Consider the following 11,874-nt stretch of genomic DNA (forward strand, 5'->3'; position numbering starts at 1 on the left):
ACATTAAAGCCAGGTGGTAGGTGTAAGAAGATTTGTAACATTAGAATTTTCTGCATGTTTGAAATATCTTATAATTTTTAAAAATTAAAATGGGAGATACATATATATGTATTTATGCATGTATATATGTATGTACATATACACACATATATACATAAATATATGTGTGTATATATACATAAATATGTATATATGTGTGTATATACATAAATATGTATATGTGTGTATATACATAAATATGTATATATGTGTGTATATACATAAATATGTATATGTGTGTGTATATACATAAATATGTATATATGTGTGTATATACATAAATATGTATATATGTGTGTATATACATAAATATGTATATATGTGTGTATATACATAAATATGTATATATGTGTGTATATACATAAATATGTATATATGTGTGTATATACATAAATATGTATATATGTGTGTATATACATAAATATGTATATATGTGTGTATATACATAAATATGTATATATGTGTGTATATACATAAATATGTATATATGTGTGTATATAATAATGTGTGTACATATACACACATATATACATACATAAATATATGTATCTCCGATACACATATATGTATATATGTGTATATGTACACATATATGTATATATGTTTGTATATGTACACATATATGTATATCTGTATATACATATATGTATATCTATATCTGTATATACATATATGTATATCTATATCTGTATATACATATATGTATATCTATATCTGTATATACATATATGTATATATGTGTGTATATGTACATATATACACACATATATACATATATGTATATACAGATATAGATACATATACACACATATATACATATATAGATATATATACATATATGTGTACATATACACATATGTACATAAATATATGTATTTATGTTATATATCTGTGAGACTTTAGAGGACTGAGAAATCACATCTGATTACGGGGATCTATGATGGCTTTATCTACCCTTTTCTGCAACATACCATTCACTTTGTAACCCATCTTCCCTAAAAACTGTCTCATAAAGAGTCTTCTTTTCCCTGCACCTATGCAATGGTAAGCAGCAAAACACACATTCTTTTGCGTCCCCATAACATTCCCTGTAGTTTGCCCTTAACAGTCTTTGATGTGAAATTTACTCTTTCTGTCTTAACCTTGCCTGTCTCGCGTACATGGAGTTTTGGCTCCTGGCTCCTAGTCTGCATCTTCACCCCATCCCTTGCCAAAAGAATCTGGTTATGTGACCACTGCTCATCTTTTCTGCTGCCACAACTCCAGTCCAAGCCACAAACCTCTCTCGCCTGGACTCCTGCGGGGAGTTCCTTTCTCTCCCTGCATGAGTCTATTCTCCGCACAACTGGCAGAGGTAAGTGAGACTGCGGAAGAGGCAAGTTTGCAAGTCCAGAGGAAATGAAGACTCTGCTTGTGCACATGCTGGGTTTGACGGGTGCTGGATATCCGACGGATGGCCCTTAAGGTGAGCTCGAGGCTTAAGGGAGAGATAGGGGCTGATGATCTGAGATTCATCAGTGTGTGGCTGATGTTTAAACCCAGGGGACAGGATAAGAAGGTTATTCCAGGGAGAGCGTAGATAAAGAAGCTAAATGGCTTCTGGGTCCTTAATCATTCAAAATCGGACCTCTGAGGCAGGAGGAAAGCCCAGAAAGAGTAGATTCCTGGGACTCACGGGATAAAGACTTTCAAAAAGTGGGGGCTGGCCAGTGCTGCTGAAGGAAGTAGCAGGACCGGAACAGAAGGGTAATCGTTGGACCTGGAGAACTTGAATTTGAATTTTAAGGTTGGTAACCTTAAAAAAGAGCAATTTTAGATACCTTTTGAAATTATTTGCAAGATTTGTTTGGTATATGTGTTATTCCAGGCAAAGGGACCAGAAAAGTAAAAAATACTTATTGAACAGTTACTGCATGCCTGGCACTGTAACACCCTGTTTAATTCTCACAGCAACCCTATAGAGTAGGTGTCATCATCCCCATCTTACAGATGAGGATATGAGGTGCAGCTAGATTAAGCAGTTTGCCTCAGGTTACACCAACTGGTTAACGTAGAGCTAGGATTTGAACCCGGATGGGCTGATCCCAGAGCTCATGCTTTAAATCACTAGACTGGTGCTCACAGAAGACTGTGACGAAAAAAATTAATAAAAAAAATAAGGAGCCCCCTGGGCTAGCAAATTAGGAGTTGTTTAGACAGATGTGAAAAGGAAACCAAGGCAGAGGGAAAGTCACTGTACAGAAGAGAGAGACCCATGACAGCAGAGACAGTGAGCTGGTAAAGTGGCTGGCGATCTAGCCCTTGAAAATACCTCCAGAGAGGCCGGGCGCGGTGGCTCACGCCTGTAATCCCAGCACTTTGGGAGGCCGAGGTGGGCAGATCACCTGAGGTCAGGAGTTTGAGACCAGCCTGGCCAATGGCGAAATCCCGTCTCTACTAAAAATACAAAAATTAGCCGAGCATGGTGACAGTCACCTGTAATCCCAGCTATTCGGTTGGCTGAGTCAGGAGAATAGCCTGGATCCGGGAAGTGGAGGTTGTAGTAAGCCAAGATTGTGCCACTGCACGCCAGCCTGGGCGACAGAGCAAGACTTTTCTTAAAACAAACAAACAAAAAAGAAAAAAGAAAAGGAAAGAAGAAAGAGAGAAGGAAAGAAAGGAAGGAAGGAAGAGAAGGAAGGAAAGAAAGGAAGGAAGAGAAGGAAGGAAGGAAAGAAAGAAAGAAGGAAAGAAAGAAAAAGAAAGAAGAAAGAAAGGAAAGAAAGAGAAGAAAGAAAGAAAGGAAAGAAAAGAAAGAAAAAGAAAGAAAGAAAGAAAGAAAATACCTCCAGAGAGCCAGGTCTCTTAGGCCTTCTGAGAAACTCACATCCCTTTTGATGAACACAAATGCTTCACACTCTCAATGTTATTGGTAATCCAAGTTATCAATATACCTAAATCACTTAGTACTGAATCTGGCATATAGTAATCACCTAATGAAGAGATAAGAGTCATGGAGTATTCTGAAGCAATTAGAATCAATAGACTCAATATACACATGGCAACAAAGTTGGATCTTAAAAACCGACCTGAGTGAAAAAGGAAAGGGAAAGATACATAACACGGTACCATTATGTAAATTGATAGTATATGCTTACACAATTTGTAAGAACACGTACAAATAGATACATGTATATTAAACATACTCGAACGGTTACCTATTGGGTGGTGGCTGGAGTGGGGGTAAGTCCGTAAGCTGTAATGGAACCTAAACAAATACACGAAACGAGTAGGAATCGGAAGGAGTAACAATAAAAATGTGCCATGAACTGAGGAGTGTAAATTAATCAACTCACTGCATCTGAGGTTAAAAATAGAAAGATGATAATTGTTATTGTTATTACTCCTAGGTCTTCCACTTGCACTCAGCTTTAGAATGTTGGACTATCCTTCAGATGGCACCCTCCTTGCACTTGCTCAGGCAGGAGAGCTTTTTCCTCCAGCTTTCTAGGTGATTTAACATATCAGGGAATAAGTATAAAAAAAGGCACGGTGCTCCCTGGGTAGCCTTTCTGGACTTTAGAGCTAAATTGCAAAGTCAGTTTTACACATGTGATTTCATCTATGAAATTAGGGCAAGGTAGAAAACTGGCACAGAAAAAATGTGATTTCTTATGGTGTTACTATCCCTTACAAGCGGAGTGTCAGCTGCCTCTTTTTGTCCACTGATTTAAGGCAAGATGAACTGAAAGTGGCTATGATCACGTCTTCAAAAGCACACTCTGGCCCCTCGGCTGCAGGCGCCCTGCACATTCCCCAGCTGCGTGTCCGGTGGTGACACAGTGCATAATTGTGGCGCCTTCCTGGTGCAAACCGTCTCACTTAGCTCCGTCTTGCTGGCACAGCAGAAAGGAAGAAATCGAAAATGTTCGGATTTCAAAGGTAACAAGAAGCTGGAAAACAACTACTGGCCGAGTCTGAGAGTTTCAGGGGAGACTGGTGCAGCCTTGTGTTTTTCCACTGACAGCTGAAAATGAGCCCAGCTTCAGCGAAGCTTGTTTCCTTCCTTCCTCAAGGTTACCCACAATTCTCAGTTCTCTCAGGAAAGCCAAAAAATGAATTTGAGGATTTAGGATTGTGGTTCTTTTATCTATTATAGGATTGATAATATGTTCCTCCACCAAATGTTCTGCTTGTAACAATACACACTTCCTGACACTACTGCATATGCAGGAGTGCTACTACCAAGGTAAACACAGAATTGGCTGCCCAATTCCAAATCCCTGAACTGAGTGAGAGAAATCAGAATTATAACAGGGGATTCAACAGAGCTGGCTATGGATGTGCCAGTGGTCAGATACTTTGCTCATCATACGCAGGTGCTGCTGCTCTAGCAACTGCTCACTGCTTCATTTCCTGCCTTGGTCTTTAAATACTGCTTTTCTCAGCTCAATTGCCTTTCTTCCCTCTGGCAGTCACGTTTCTTTGGGTCAAACAGCAAATGATTCTTTAGAATCACCTGGTACTCAAAGGAGCTACAAGACATTGGGCATCCACTTCCACTCTCTTGGAAAAACAATTTTACGGAAGCCAAGGTTGCCATAGTGCCTCTTGAGGTTGTTTGCTCAGCCAAGGCCCAAGCTTTGTGCTTCAAACGTGAAATTAGAGAGCTTCAGAACAAGATCCACATTTTCAATGGCCTCACCCAACTGGATAAAAGAACAATTGCCATATCTCAGTGACCACCTTTTCTCAGGTGGGATGGTAGATGCTGGAATGGGTCACAGCATTGCCCAACCAAACTTTGCACAAAAGGCTGGAAGCTCTGACTGGGGACCCTAAATATGTGAAAGTTAATAGGCTCTTCATGCAGAATATGAACCCCGTGTATGGATATAGCTAAAGGATTGGCCTTTATGTTTCTATTCCTTCACAAACCTGGTAGAATAGATATGCTTGTTTCCCTTTAAAAAATGTCAACAATTGCATTTATGATGCTGTGTATAGTAACTCACAGATCATGCTCTATGAAAATGCTTCAGAACCCAATATAAGGAGATTTTTTAGCCATGTGTGACAAAAGAGAGGCCATTTCAGTGTTGAAATTCTTCAGAGAAGTATTTGATTATGTTTTCTCAGATCTTTTTATTCTTATTTTTTTTTTGAAACAGAGTCTCACTTTGTCACCCAGGCTGGAGTACAGTGGCTGTGGTCTCAGCTCACTGCAACCTCTGCCTCCCAGGTTCAAGCGATTCTCCTGTCAGCTTCCCGAATAGCTGGGATTACAGGCGCGTGCACCACCATGCCTGATTTTTGTATTTTTAGTAGAGACAGAGTTTCGCCATGTTGACCAGGCTTGCCTTGAACTCCTGACTTCAGGTGATCCACCCGCCTCAGCCTCCCAAAGCACTGGGATTACAGGCGTGAGCCACCGTGCCCAGCCTGTTTTCTCAGATCCTGTATTTTGTTTCTGAAGCCTGCATTTCTATCTTCTCATTCATTTTGGAAGTAGTACACCTAAGTAAGGTTTTTAACAATCAAATATCTTTGGAAAACTCCCTGGTTCCTTTCTTATTCCTACAAAAATATGTTCAGTATAGCTGATGTTATGTTTCTTTCAAATTATTCATTTCTCTATCTCAGAATTTATCTCATGCCTAATTGTTATTGAATAGTCTTCACTTCTTGTCATCCAGTTTCTGGTCTCTTATTTCACTCTAAGTCTAATTGGCTATTAGAATAAAGAGCTTGTAACAGATTCTTTCTCCAATATGTCTTATCTTTTGACTGCATGCCAGTGACAAACTGTTAACTGTTTTGATTCTTCATAACATTCCACAGAACATGCTGACTCCTCTCTTCCTGAAAGCAATGCCCAAGCACAGCATTGTTAGATAGTATGTACACAACAGGGACATGGGTGCATAGCAAAAACTAGAAGGAAGGAGGACCTTCCTTAGCAATGGGTGATACGGTCCCTGGACTTAGGCTCCAAAGGGTCGTGAGGTGAAACACACATCGTCCATACCCAGGAAGCACACAGGTGGGATGGAAGAGCTGTGCCTAATGAAACTTCATCCACGTGGAGGTGGAGGAGGCTGCAGCTGCAAGAACTCAGAGCTGCCTTACCCAGACCAGGGACCAGGGAGGGCTTTCTGGAGGAAACAGCCTCTGAACTGCCAGCTGATAGAGGAGCTCTACCTCAACTCTTCTGGTTCCCCAGGGCTGCTTTTCCACGTCCATTTATTGGCACTGAAGTTTGAATACCTTCAGGGGCCCGAAAGCCTGCCAGGTCCTATTCTCTGCAGAGCAATCACACCAACCTGCAAAGGGCTAGGAAAGGGCTGTCATCATCTCCTACTCAGAAACTGGTTCACTGGAAGGACTCAGGGGCCACTGAATACATCCTGGCAGCTTTCACAAGAAGGGCTTCTGACTCAAGGATGTTTCCATCTTTGCCAGGTCGCCTTTTCTCCTTCTCTTAGAGTTTGGAGGACGCAAATGTGCTGAGAAGTCAACCTTTCCTGCAAGGTGAGACACAAGGGCCTTTCCCAGCAGAAAGAAGAGAGCAAATGGAAGGTCCTTCTTCCTCCAGTAGAGGATGGACTCTGTCTGGCAGCCACCCAACAGGAAAAGCACAATGCCTGCCTGCCTGCTTCCCTCCCTCCCTCCGTTTCTCCCTCCCTCCCTCCTTCCTCCCTTCCATTCTCTTCCCTTCCCCTCCCTTCCCTTCCCCTCCCCTCCCCTTCCCTTCTCCCTCTCCTTCCCTCCCTTCCTCTTCCCTTCCTTTCCCCTCCCCTTCCTTTCCCTTCCTCCCTCCCTTCCTCCCTTCTTTCCTTCCCTTCTTTCCTTCCTCATTTCCTCCCTTCCTTCCTTCCTTCCTTCCTTCCTTCCTTCCTTCCTTCCTTCCTTCCTTCCTTTCTTCCTACTTTCCTACCTTTAGGGCTCTGTGTCTTTGGAGTCCATTCTGATTATGCTGTAATGTCTGCCCCTTCCTCTTCTCTGTCAAAAAATGAAAGACATGGAAGCCACTTGCCTTTTACTGAATTAAAAATTAGTAAAAGAGCTAAAAATTAATGGTTAAAAATGTACACATAAATTATGCAGTATACTAACCAATGAAAAGATACACTTCTCTTAATTAAAAGCTGACAGGGAGGGAAACAAGAAAAGAGAAACACAAAAGAATAATCTAAATGACCTATTAGTTGGAAGAACAACATCAGAGAAAACAGATACTGTGTATAGTCATGTGTATGTCTATGGAATAACATTTGTAGAGAAATCTGGACTGATCCTTTCTGAGTAAAGAGAGCTGTGGGTACAATTAAGGGGAGATTGAAAGGAATCCAAAAGCATAGCAGATGCTGTGCCTCACTGGAATGGTTGCCGATCTCCTCCAAACTATGAAGTGTTTGAGGCTCAACTTTAATATAATTAAGATACAAAGACAGAATGAGAGAAAGAGAGCAGGGAGCTCACTGGAAGAACACTCAAGATTCCTTACTACTCATTCTCTAAAATTACAATTGTTCTAGATGGAAAAGAAAAAAAGCTTCTCTGTTAAAAAAGGAGCTTGTGCTATAGGAGGTTTAAAATATACTTCTGACCCATCTCCAACATTCTAAATCCTTCCCAGAAAAGCATGCCAATCCCAAGAAATATTCAATCAAATTGCTGGAAAGAAAAATACAAAATATTAAAATGTATTAGGAAGCGACAGTAATTAAATCAGAACTGGAGCAGGAATAGACCAGCAGATCAATGAGACAGACATCAAGTCCCGGAATGTGGACTTGCAAATGCATTAAGTAATTTGATATGCAATAAAGGTGGCACAGTGAACCAATGGGAAAAAAATTAATCTTATAATAATTGATATTGCAATAATTGTCTAGTAATTGGGGGAAGAAATAAGCTTATTCCTTATCTCATTTCTTTTTTTCTTTTTGAGACAGAGTCTCACTCTGGTAGCCCAGGCTGGAGTGCAGCGATGCGATCTCTGCCCACTGCAACCTTGCTCTCCCGGGCTCAGGCGATTCTCCCACCTCAGCCTCCCGAGCAGCTGAACTACAGGCGTGTGCCACCACTCCCGGCAATTTTTTTTCCATTTTTAGTAGAAATGGGGTTTCACCATGTTGCCTGGGCTGGTCTTGAACTCCTGGGCTCAGGCAATCCACCCGCCTTGGCCTCCCAAAGTGCTAGCATTACAGGCATGAGCCACCGCGCCTGGCAGCTCATTTCTTATACTAAATAAATTGGAGATGGCTAAAAGATTTCTGTGTATGGTAACTATGTTTTTAAAAAGTTTTTGTTTTTAAGGGTATCTGCTGGAACCAATCATGCCACCAACCAAAGATGCAAGACTATAAAACATACCCAGTTTTTCAAAGCATTTAAAAATTATTCTAAAAATATTTTTTCTCCAGAAATTTTGCATTGATTCCCTGAAGAAGCATTAATATGGGACCTGACTTATAAAATGATGAACTCAATCTCCCCACTCAAGGTAGGAGTCTCTCAGATTTAAAAAATAAGCATCCTAGTCCTCTTGTCCCTGTAAAAGTTAACCCTTACACCTGAAACACCAGGAGACTGGCGGTTGTTTGCATAGGGGTTACAATTAAAGTTGAGCTACCTCTGACATCTATTAACACCAAAATTAGTAAACTATGCATGTATGGAGACTTTTATGATTGAACTTGTTTATTGAGTCAAGAGATATAGTTTACAATGAAAATTTGGGGCATATCAAAATGACCTTGGCTTAGCCTAGCATTTGCTGATGTTAACTATTTTCTTCAATGGGCTGATTTTAGTTGCTTAGGAAAAATACAAACACACACACTTTAAAATTATATTAAAATCCCGTCCTAAACCTCAGAGTCCAGAACCACATCCTAACACTGGTCATGCATAATATGTTTAAATTTTTGTGCTTTAAAAACTACAAATAAGGAATGTATTAATAGTTCCACAATCAATGGTCAGTTAGCCGAGGGAAGATTAGCATAGTTAAAGACTTAAAATGGCTTAACAACATATATCAAAAGGACAAAATAAGGGGAACAGAGTCTAGAAATGAGGAAACTGGGACACAGGCAAAAAAAAAAAATGAGAACTGGGACATGAATAACGCAAGGGATAAGACTAATACACAAAACACCCCAAATAAATAGCCAGCATTTGCTGAGCTCTTACTGTGAGCCTGTTCTAAGCACTTTACATATATTAACTCTTTTCATCCTCAAGGAACCATCTGAGGCAGGCACTGTTATCATCTCCATTTTACAGATAAGGAATAGACCCAGAGAGGCTGAGCAACTGGGCCTATTCCACAGCTACTATGGTGGAGATGGGATTTGAATCTAATCATTGCCTCCAGAGCCCATGCACCCAATGGCTGCACTAAGTGAATGCATGCGCTATCAACGTTGCCAAAAGTGGGCCACAGCTCGGATCTGCATTTTCCAGTAGCCAAAGCAGAGAGTGTGATCAGACCTCACTTTAATAAGCAAGTCTCAAGCCAGAGAGAGGTGGTATCAGGCAGCAAACAGGCTGCTAGTCGAAATCCCACTTCTTCTCTGAGTGGTCCATACAGTTTTACTCTACTTGCTTACAGAATGAAAACAGCTGGAGTTCAGGTGCGCTTTCAATGCCCTGTTGTCAGGATTGGGCTTTTCAAGTTTATTTTTTGTTGTTGTTTTTAATAGACTGTACTTTTTAGAAAATTTTTAGATTTACAGAAAGATTGAGAGGATAGTACAGAGAGTTCCCGTATACCTCACACCCAGTTTCTGCAATTATTAACCTCTTACATTCATGCAGTACATTTGTTACAATTAATGAGCCAGGGCCGGCCGGGCACAGTGGTTCAGGCCCCTAATCCCAGCACTTTGGGAGGCAGAGGCAGGCGAATCACTTGAGGTCAGGAGTTCGAGACTAGCCTGACCAACATAGTAAACCCTGTCTGTACTAAAAATACAAAAAATTAGCCAGGCATGGTGCTGGTTGCCTGTATTCCCAGCTACTCAGGAGGCTGAGGCACAAGAATTGCTTGAGCCAGGGAGGCGGAGGTTGCAGTAAGCCAAGATCGTGCCACTGCACTCCAGCCTGGGCAACAGAGCGAGACGTCATCAAAAAAAAAAAAAAAAAAGAAGGAAGGAAGGAAGGAAAATTAATGAGCCAATATTGAGACATTATTATTACTAAAGTCCATGCTTTATGCAGATTTTGTTAGTTTTTACCTGCTGTCATTTTTCAGTTCCAGGAATGCATTCAGGATGCCATACCACATTTAGTTCTCATGTCTGCTTAGGCTCCTCTTGGCTAGACTGAGTTTTAATCTACTTTCTGCAGAGCCTGAGAACTTTAGCATAATTTCCTTGAAATTACAGCTCAATATTTTCAAGCACTTATACAAACAGCCTAATGTTACGTTGGCCCATAACAGTGTTTCAAGGTAATAAACTTCTTTGTTTTCTGTGCCGATTGAAAGAACTGCTGCTTAGCCTCCTGCCAGATGATGAATTGGGTACATACGAGCATTTTTCCAGGTAAAGCATATTTCATGCGACTTCTTAAGCTGCAGCCTTATATGCAATAATTGTCCATTTACAAGACTTATGTTCGAATTTCAGGCACTCTGTTTTCACTAACCATGTCTTCAACTTTGATAAGTACTGCTTTAATCACTCAGAAAATTTAACTTGACTAATTTTTTTTCACCATCAGTTTTTTTTCTGTTGACTCTTTCTCCTTTTTCTGTTTGACCAGAAACATGCTCGGGATTCTCTCAGGCTTTAAAAAATGAAAAAATGTTTCCTGCAATCTAGTTACTCCTTGATTCTCTTGTTCTGTTTATCGCTGGAATTCTTGAAAGCTTGGTGTATTAGTCTTTTTTCATGCTGCTGATAAAGATATACCTGAGACTGGATAATTTATAAAGAAAAAGAGGTTTAATGGACTCACAGTTCCACGTGGCTGAGGAAGCCTCACAATCATGGTGGAAGGCAAAAGGCACGTCTTACATGGCAGCAGACAAGAGAGAATGAGAACCAAGGGGTTTCCCCTTGTAAAACCATCAGATCTTGTGAGACTTATTCACTACCACAAGAACAATATGGGGTAAACCGCCCCCATGATTCAATTATCTCCCACCGGGGCCCTCCCACAACACGTGGGAATTATGGGAGCTACAATTCAAGATGACATTTGGGTGGGGACATGGCCAAACCATATCACCTGGCCTATAGCATTATTTCCATTTCTTCCCCATCCTTTTATTCCTCAAACCGGTACAACCAGACCTCTTTTTTTTTTTTTCTACCTGAAACTGCTCTTTAGAGGGTAGCTGATAAGTCCAAAATACTGTCACCTTTTCTCAATTCCGTTCCTTCTTATGCCTTTGGAGCAATTGACTGTGTTGGTTGCCCCCTCCTTTAAAGTGTCTCTCACTTGGTTTTTATGACTAATGATCGTGATTTTCTTTTTCCTCTCTAAACATTCCACTATCTTTTTAGCTTCCCTTCCCCCTCCCATCCCCTAAATATCCTTGTTTCCCAGAATCTGCCTCACCTCTTTGACTTCTCTATGCCCTGTCATTCACTCATGGGTCTTTATTACATTATTGCATCTGTGTCAATAACTCTGGTCTTTCTCTTAAGTTCCAGTCTCCCATTTTCAAATGTCCCCAGACATTTCCAATTGAGTATCTCTCCAATGTATTTAACCTGCTAAATATCTAACACATAATCTTTCCCATCAAATCATTTCCTCTTAAGCTTTTCTTATTTCCTATTAGTACTCCTGCACTTCTCCCAGGAGCCCAGACTTAAAACCTTGAATTTCTCACCA

Source organism: Pan paniscus, chromosome 8, assembly GCF_029289425.2.
Source record: "Pan paniscus chromosome 8, NHGRI_mPanPan1-v2.0_pri, whole genome shotgun sequence".
Taxonomy (NCBI): Eukaryota; Metazoa; Chordata; class Mammalia; order Primates; family Hominidae; genus Pan; species Pan paniscus.